General features: G+C 46.9%; 1 long non-coding RNA gene across 1 annotated transcript in view; it reads left to right on the top strand.

The window, feature by feature from the left end:
• LOC142844070 (uncharacterized) overlaps window positions 1-7,135 on the top strand; it is a 27,005-nt gene extending 19,870 nt beyond the window's left edge. Inside the window, exons 2-3 of the long non-coding RNA XR_012909719.1 lie at window positions 6,306-6,349; window positions 7,119-7,135. This is a non-coding gene — a long non-coding RNA (uncharacterized LOC142844070). The remainder of the gene's footprint in view (window positions 1-6,305; window positions 6,350-7,118) is intronic.
• The last annotated feature ends 1,979 nt before the right edge of the window (window positions 7,136-9,114 follow it).

A 9,114-nucleotide genomic window follows, 5' to 3' on the forward strand; every position in this document is an offset into this window, starting at 1 on the left:
GTGTGTGTGTGTGTGTGTGTGTGTGTGTGTGTGTGTGTGTGTGTGCACGTGCATCTATAAGATGATTACCAGGTATTGTCAAGAACCCTGTAGTCTCAGATCTCCAGAAACCAAGACTGGAGGATCAGGAGTTTCAGGCCAGCCTGCACTGTACAACTCCATAAAACAGCAGCTAACAACTAAAGGCACTGAGAGTCAGTACTCAATAGAACCCTGACACCAGCCTTCCTAGTAAGCAAGGCCAAACTGCCACTGTGCCCATTCAGTGCACAGCAGGGGACTCGGTTCCTAAGGCTGAGGAACTGGTTCCTATAGAGACTGGGAGACTGCACTTCTGTTTCCCCGGATGCCCAGACCCAAATAATCACACAGAAACTATGTTAATTATCACACTGTTTGACCGATGGCTCAGGCGTATTCCTAGCTAGCTCTCATATGTTAAATTAACATATTTCTACTAATCTATGTATTGCCATGAGGCTGTGGCTTACCGGTAATGATCTGGAATCTTTCTCCTTCTGCGGCTACATGGCGTCTCTTTGACGCCTATTCTCTCTTTCTGTTCAGATTTCTCACCTGACTTTACTCTGCTAAGTCACTGACTGAAACAGCTTTATTCATCAACTAATAAAAGGAACACATATACAGAAGAACATCCCATATCATCTCCATAGTTACTGTCAGAGAAGAGTCTGTGTGGACAGGCAAATGGGGTCATTTAAAGGAGGAAAAAGGAAGCAGAATCAGAGAGGAGCAAGAGTCCCAAGGCTGGATGGTGGTTAGCATTGACCCTGTGCGTTTGTTTATGTGACATTCAGTCCCCAAAGGTCCTGAAACTGCAAGACAAACAGCATAGGCGTGAGACAATATATGTGTAGCAACAACTACACAAAATAATACTTATTACTGCTTGTGATGCACTTTGATACTTTAAATTTGCTTTTATTTTATTTGTTGACCCACTAAAATTGTTTAAAAGACCATTGGGTTCCAATCTGCAGCCTGAAAGAGCAGCAAACTGTAAATTTAGACACAATTGTCCTGTAATATAAGGATGGAGGCGGGTCCTGCATCTGTTTGTACCTAGTCTTGAACTAGATGGAAACACACACTCGGCACGGCTATTTGATCACACTGGGAGAGGAACAAATAAAGGGGCCCAGTGATGCTTCCTGAGTCCATTTTTGTGTCCTAACATGAAGTTTTGGTTTAAATACAGAGAAACATTTAGATATAGATATAAATATAGGTAAATATAGTTATGTATATAGTTATATATAGTTGTGTACGTGTGTGCATGTATATACTGCAAGTCAGCACCGGGTTACATCTCAGACCCTCATCCTTTCCCTGTCACCAGGATCCCAGCCTTCTCTTTCCCCAGGGCAAAATTTCTGGAGAAATTCCATTTCCTTCAGGGTCAATTGTCTCAACAGTCTATGGCCTAAGGGGAGTATAGTATGAAAAATAAAAACCAAGAGGCAGATAGTGGGGTTCAACCTGAGGATCAGAAAAACAAAGTAGCCCAACACTCGTTTTTACCTCGACCTCAAACTAAAAATGGACGATCCTGCCTCCATGAATCCTCAGGTTGAGACTGAACTGAGACTTGTCTCCTCCCATTTTATATTCCTCTCTAGTTCTGGGATTAAAGGTGTGCACCACCACTGCCTGATCGCTATGGCTGACTAGTGTGGCTGTTGGGATTAAAAGTGTGTGCCACCACTGCCTGAACTGTATGGCTGCTTTATACTGTTCTTCAGGCAAGCTTTATTTATTAAAACACAGATAATATGCCACTAAAGGGGAGGATGCAAGCATCTCTCTTTAGGGCATCTTCGCTCCTGTGTGGATGCTCACAAGGTGCCCTTCTCTCGTAACGACTTGTCTAACATGCCTTGAGCAACGTTCTAGTCAAAGCCCTTGGGAAGGTGAAGGAGAAACAGAGGATGCAGGGACAACAATTCAAGATTCCTCTTTCCACACTGACTACAGTGTGACCAAACACTTGGGAGCTCAGTGAACTCATTTACAAAATGGGGAGCTGACCATGATATTAATCAAGGCCAGTATTAGCACTGAAAACTGATATTCTTTGAGTCAGACAAACACAACAGCCTTCACCAAGCCCCTCATAGGCACCAGACACCAAGCCGGGGTCTTCCATGTCGGAGGGAGGAACATTTTAGAATATATATCCCAGGCAATTTAAGGGGCTCAAGTCATTCCTTAAAATGACCTTGAAACTTATCTTTTTCTTCTGTATCTTATCGACCTAGAAGTAGAGAGGTTTAGCAACTTTTTAAAGCAACAGGTACTAAGTGTAGTGGCCAGCATCATCTCTGGTCCACATGAATGGTCAATGCACGCCTACGCAGAGTCCCTGAAGACAGTGACTTAAAATAGCATAGGTTTCAACCCAGATCTGTCCAGCTCCCAGGACAGTCTTGCCACTACTAAATTCATATAATTTCTTCAAAAACAGTTGGCGTTTGGACAGTTGCTTGCAGCTCCATTTAGGGCTGGGAGTGTGGGGAATTCCGGGGCTAACGGCCACTTGAGCATCTGGCTACATAATTAGCTACCAAGTGCCTGTCTCCTGGAGGAATCTATAATTAAGCAAGTTTGTAAGATGCAGTTAGACATATTCCCTCGGTCCCTAGAACGCGTAACATTTACCCAAAGGGCTAGGCTTGGAGAAAAACACAGGCCTGAAAAATATTTTATCATGCTCTAGAAGCATTTTCCTCCCTAGCCTACATAAACAATTTCAGAACAAGATTTTTTTTCATTTTAATCAATATGCACAAAATTTCAGAGGTTTAATCTTATACTGTTTCTTCACAATGTGTTTTAGAAACAAAAGCATTTTTTTTTGATTTGACGGCAGAGGATGAGATCAACATTTTGTTGTTTCTATCAGGCACTCGGGTGAATGTAAGAAAGATGGGGATTCCCCAGGGGTAGGATTTTTCTTGTGTTCCTGAGACACAGCCCTGTTTACGTCTGGGCACTAAAGACAGGTTCTGTGGGTGGCTCTTACAAAGAGCACTCAAATAAAGGAAATTCCCTTTTCCAGCTCCTTCCATGTCTTTTCTCTCTTCTGTGCTCCTGCCTAGGACTCCTGTCCCCCTGGGGTTCTTCCAAGGCCTTGCCTACTTCTCTGTTGTTCCAGTTTCCAAGGCTTCCCTAAAGATTCTCATGGGTTAAGCCTCTGTGAGGTGTTATGGGAACTCCTGTGAACATCACTATTAATTTTTTCATTTGTTTATTTATTTATTGGGGCATGACTGGAGGAGGCAAGCATATACCACAAAACACAGGTGGAGGTCAGGGAATAACTTCTGGGAGTTCATTCTCTCCTTCCACTACCGCAAGTCCTGGAAGCTCCATTACCCACTAACCTATCAGGCCCAGCCCCCATTACTATCTGTTTTTGAGACAAGGTCTCACTACGCAGCCCAGGACGACTTCCCCAGCCTCCCCAGTTGCTATGATACAGCTGGAACTGTGTGGCACTAAGGGCCCTAGCAGCAGAGCTGGTGACGTAGCTATTATCACCTTTCTCCCTTTCTTGTCACTTTCTGAGAGCTGTGAAGTCTTTCTTGTCTCCGGAGCCTGAAGACTGTGGCTCTCCCTTATTTCCTCCTGCACAGGGTGTCACTGTTCACAGCCCTGCTGTCATGAGGGGAACAGCACCCCTTTACCACAGCCACCAGGGCGGGAGGTGCAAATTCTTTGCATTTGAGTCAGCTAAAGAAGAGACCGGGAAAGTCAGCATAGTGGGCAACTTCCTTGTCTCCTTTTCTGTGTTTAGCTACCTCTATCTTCAGCCTGGTTTAATACCTTCCAGAAGCCAAACGTCTTAGCTGCTGTTTTAAAGAGACACCATGACCAAGGCAAACCTATAAAAGAAAGCATTCAATTGGGGGCTTGCTTACAGCTTTAGAGGGTTAGTCCATTATCGTCATGGTAGGAAATGTGTTGAGAAGCAGGCAGACATGATGCTGGAGAAGTAGCTGAGAGCTATACATCCTGACCTGCAGGCAGGAGAAAGAGAGAGAGAGAGAGAGAGAGAGAGAGACAGAGAGACAGAGAGACAGAGAGACAGAGAGACAGAGAGACAGAGACAGAGAGAGACAGAGAGACAGAGAGAGAGACAGAGAGACAGAGAGAGAGAGACTGGACCTGGTATAGGCTTTTGAAAGAAAGCTCAAAGCCCGCCCTGAGTGACATACCTCCTCCTTCCATCCTTTCTCAAACCATTCACCAACAGGAGACCAAGTGTGCAAACGTATGAGACTATGGGGGTGGCATCTCATTCACATTGCCACACCAAATAGTCTCTTTGTAGTCCCGTGGCTGTGAGTCCCCTTCTGTAATGTCTGTTATGGCCCAAATATTTGTTTTAAATTACAGTTCCCGTATGTAGAATTCTTTCTCTTAAACAGCCTAATTCAGCAGTTTTTAAAAACACATCCACAAGGTTGTCCAACCATTAACACTGTGTAATATCACAGCATTTTCATCATCTCCCCCCCCCCCCGGAAATCTCATTCTCGTTAGGAATCCCTCCTCCCCATCCCTCCCTTCCTCCAGCCCAGCAACCTCCACTCATTTGCTGTTTCTATGGACTATAACCCGAAGCACACAATTCACTCTCCGGTAGCTAGCCTCCTTCAGTTAGCTTGAAGATTTAAAGATGTATCCTGTTAACAGCTCCGTACTCCATTCGTTTCTGGAACTGAGACTCCCACTAGATAAACCATCAGTCAAAGGACGGGGGCATTTTCCCGCTTTGGGGCCATGATGGATAAGAGTGCCGTGCACAGCTGTGTACAGATTTTGGGGTGGACAGAGACACATTTTGTTTTCAGCTCTCCAGTGTGCATGCCTAGAACTGAAGCATGAGGCTGGCCCAGAGCTTAAGGAAATATTTCTCTTTTCTCGATTCACAGGAATTTTCCCACATTCACGGAATAACCAGCATAGAGGACTCTCCAGAGTCTGTGACACTGGCGCTTGCTTTTCCGAGTCAAATATAAGCCCAAACATCCCCACCCACCCCCGCAAACAATTTGCGGTTTGGCGTGACTTTGTCAGGCCCCAGGCAGAGACAAGCCACTGCAGTGACTTGCGCAGGCAACCTCAGCTTGCGGTACCCAGTGGGGGTGTGCAGAACCAACCTTCGCTACCAAGCTTTTAATCTATGCAGAGAAAACTTGACGTCAAGGACCTGGTTACTTGAACTCTATAGTCTCTCAAAACCTATGAAGACCCTTGGACTATGAGGGGGGTGGGCAGAGGCTGAGTGGATATTTATAGCGCCAAATAAACAGTTTACAACTTGGCGCAGGGCTAGCTGCCCATAATTTCCCATATTTGACTGACGCCTGCCCCCTGCTGGCCACGGGCAGCAGGCACCCATAGCAGGGGCAACTGAGCGGGTTTCTTAGCTTCATTTTTTACCTTATGAGTAACAGCTTAGAAAATGTTACAGTCCATTCAGCTATTGCAACACAGAAATTCCATTTCTTTTTTTGCCTTTATTTTTTTTAATGTGGGGTGGTTTTTTTTGCGTTCAACTGATGCACAGCTGCTCTGGTTTCTGTTGGGGCTCTTTCATTGGCAATAGTTATGATTTGTATTATGCAGAGTCCCACGGACTCACAAGCTCCTAGAATTTTCTTCTCTAGCGGCAGTGGACAAGGGCTATTCAAGACGGGAGATAGTCTGATTTAGAGGCTGACCGCTTGCCAGGAATTTTGCAAAGGTGGTTTGCAGACGGAATAAAGAATTCCCTTGAGTTCTGTGGAATATGCTAGTTTTGCCGGATCCCTGCAGGGTATAGGATGTCTTGGGAATCTCACAAACACATGGTAACACCTTCCCTTTTCCCTTGCACATCAGCGCCCTGTCTGTGCAAACAGACCCTGAGCACGGGGCAGGAGTGGAGTCAGCCCTGGGAGGTAGTGTGAGCTAAAGGTTCGTGGGGCGGTGAGCGAAACCGTGGAGCTGACAAAGGAAGGAGGACAAAGGGAAGGCGGCTACCCATGCCCTGAGGGAACTGAGGAGCAAGAGGCCGTTTCCCCAGGAAAGCACTGCTGCCTGCTCTGCCATGAACTAACCATTGTTCAGCTGCGGGCTACAAAAGAAAGGGATCCATCCGGTGTTCACTCAGAGCCTTTGAAAATAACCCCATGCTACCGACCTAAACCACGTTTTAGGGACATTTCCTTTCTGCTCTGAGAGAGGCTCGGCTCTTTGATGAAAGAAAAAGTTGATTGTTTTGTGTTTTAAAACAGGTTCTCACTGTGTAGATAGACCAGGCTGGCTTCTGACACTCCCGGTAAGTTGCTAATTTTTGAAGAGGAGGTTTGGGTTTCTAACCTCTGAAGAGAGGGGGGACATAAGATGGACTTTATGCGGAGAAAGTACCCTGCGGGTCCTCCATATGATGCCCCTGTACAGCCAGAGGGCGTGTCCACTGTTTATTGCCTGCAGGCTCCCCTGCTCACCCAGGACTGCTCCCCGCGGGTGTGGCTGCCCCAGTCTGGCTGCCAGCTCAGTTTCTGTTCCTGATGCTCCAGCGCTGTAGGTCCCTCACCAGCCCTGCGCCTCTAAACTTGCTTTTCCCATACATAAGGCTAGTCTTTGTTTCCTTTTTGAAGCGGAAGGACAGGGTTCCTGCATTGTTTAATATTGACCTTAAGAAGAGAAGATAAGGAGAGAGAGGAGGGGGGGGGGATAAGAGACGGGGAGAGAATTGTCCCTTTCCCCCTCTGATTGTTGCAATTCTTGTTTTTTCTTTGCAGAGCTGAAGCGCGGGGCGGGGGAGCACCATAGTGGATGAGGACCAGGGCTCAATTTATGATTTATTTTGGTTGGCTTCCGACCTAGACCCGGGCAGCCCGGCCACTTAGGCAAAGAAGTCTTGTCTCATGCCAGCGTCACATTTGAGGCAAGAAGAGAAAAGACCAGAAAAAGCCCCCTTTTCAGGCCTTTTCGAAGTACTTTTATTTGTGTGACACGTGTTCGAATAAAGGTTTGTTCAGTCACCCTCCTTCATGCCCTCCCATTAGCTTAAGTCCCTTATATCTGCCTTCTCTGTGCCTTAGGACCTGGGCAATCAGCCGGGGCATCCAAGCGCTGGCATTAAGCAGCAGGATTTGGAGACACCAAGACCTTGGGAAAGAGGAAAAAAGGCTTAAGTGGTCCAAGCCGGGTTACGTAATCCTATTCCTCTGGGAATCCAGACGGTGAAGTTCTGCACGGCGGCCAGTCGGGGGAGCTCAGGCCGTTTCTCAGAACTCCAGCGCCGCTGCGGTCAGGAGCCAAGCAAGGGCTCTAACAAAAAAAACAATGAGCCTTTGTGTTTTCCCTTCACTCACAATTCCGAGAGGTTTCCTCCAGCACGGCCTGACCCCCACTCTGGAGGACGCCGCTAGCTTCTCCGTGGACGCCGTTTTACTTAATAGGCTTTTCGGAATCCGTAGGACCAAATTTCCTTAATCTTTCGTCGTCTTCTTTTTCTTTCCCCGCTTCTCCTAAGTCTCGTTTCCTAGCCTCTCCCACACTCTGTTGCTTTTATCTTCCTGACTTTCCTGTCTGTAAGTTTCTTCCTTGTTTCTTTGCACCATTCTCGAGTCACTAGAAAATGGTATGAAAAATGCATGGAGATGAACCCACCCACAAGACAGAGCTCTGAAATACATCAGAGCTTGGTATTTTGAATAAAATGTAAAACATGCTATAAAGCAAAGATGGCGAAGTCCGCCACCACGTGGCCATCTTTCCTTGTCTTTGGGTAAGCCGCCCTTACCACCCGCGGCCTTTCTGCTGATCAGTGACTGCAGCTGCTGACTTCCAAAGACTGTCTCCCTCCCAGGCTACCAGGACAGGGTCTCCGGAGCCTTAGAGAAGGCACTGAAACTTACATCGGGTGGCTCCAGCGACAGTGGTTTTCTGACATTTGAACAACAGTCTCCTGAACACTTCCAGAGCACAATGGAATTCTTAGTCAGGGACTGCAGCAGTCTAGATAAGAAGTGGAAAGACAGCTTGGTCCTCTGCCTGGAACCTCTTGACCTGGGAGATTCTGGGTCTCCCGGTGGGGCAGGCCATTATGCCGGAATGATTTACTTTTCCTTTTTGGTTTTTAGAAAAGGCCACATGTCACCCAGGTTGGCCGCCTAAAACTCACTATGTATCTAAAAAATCCTTGCATTTCTGATTCTTCTGCCTTCTCCTAAGTGCCAGGATTAGGGGCATGCACCACACTCCACGACAAGTACTTTATTTAAGGATAACCTTCACGGTCTTTCTCTCCAAACTCGCATTTGTGCGCGCACGTGTGCGTGTGCGTGTGCGTGTGCGTGTGCGTGTGCGTGTGTGTGTGTGTGTGTACACATACATTCTTGAGAGAGATGGAGATTACATCCTCTTCCTGGGCTTTTGGGTCCTAGGTAATCTAGAAACGTGGCTAGTCATGGTTCAGGAAGCTGTATGACAATCAACTAGCACCTCCAACCCATGACGGAAGACTGCTTTGCCTGAAGCTCGGAGAGGCGGTGCTGGGGATGCATTCTCAAAGGCTGGTGCTGCAATGTTCTGAGGGATGCAGCTTCCAAATGTTTACCTTGTGTGGCTCCCGCCTCCCATCCCAATAGCAGGTGTGAGTCCGAGTGGAAGGCGCTAATTCGACTGACTGCGGCACGACACACTGGTTTAGGCATGCTAACTTTCTTCTGGACCCCGAGGACGGCAGCTGAGATGGTGTCTAACAAACACACCTTGCCATGCTTGGCACTCTCATTTCCTAGTTTCAGAAGCTAATGGGGCTAAGCTTAACACACACACACACACACACACACACACACACACACGCACAGTGTCTCTGACAGGGAATAAAAAATGAAACTGCTAGCTGGGCACTGGTGGCACTCGGGAGGCAGAGGCAGGCAGACTTCTGTGAGTTCGAGACCGGCCTGGTCTACAGGGCTAGTTCCAGAACAGGCTCCAAAGCCACAGAGAAACCCTGTCTCAAAAAACCAAAAAAAAAAAAACAAAAAAAAAAAAACAAAATGAAATTGCTAAAAAAAATCCTGCAAAATG

Source organism: Microtus pennsylvanicus, chromosome 1, assembly GCF_037038515.1.
Source record: "Microtus pennsylvanicus isolate mMicPen1 chromosome 1, mMicPen1.hap1, whole genome shotgun sequence".
Lineage (NCBI taxonomy): Eukaryota > Metazoa > Chordata > Mammalia > Rodentia > Cricetidae > Microtus > Microtus pennsylvanicus.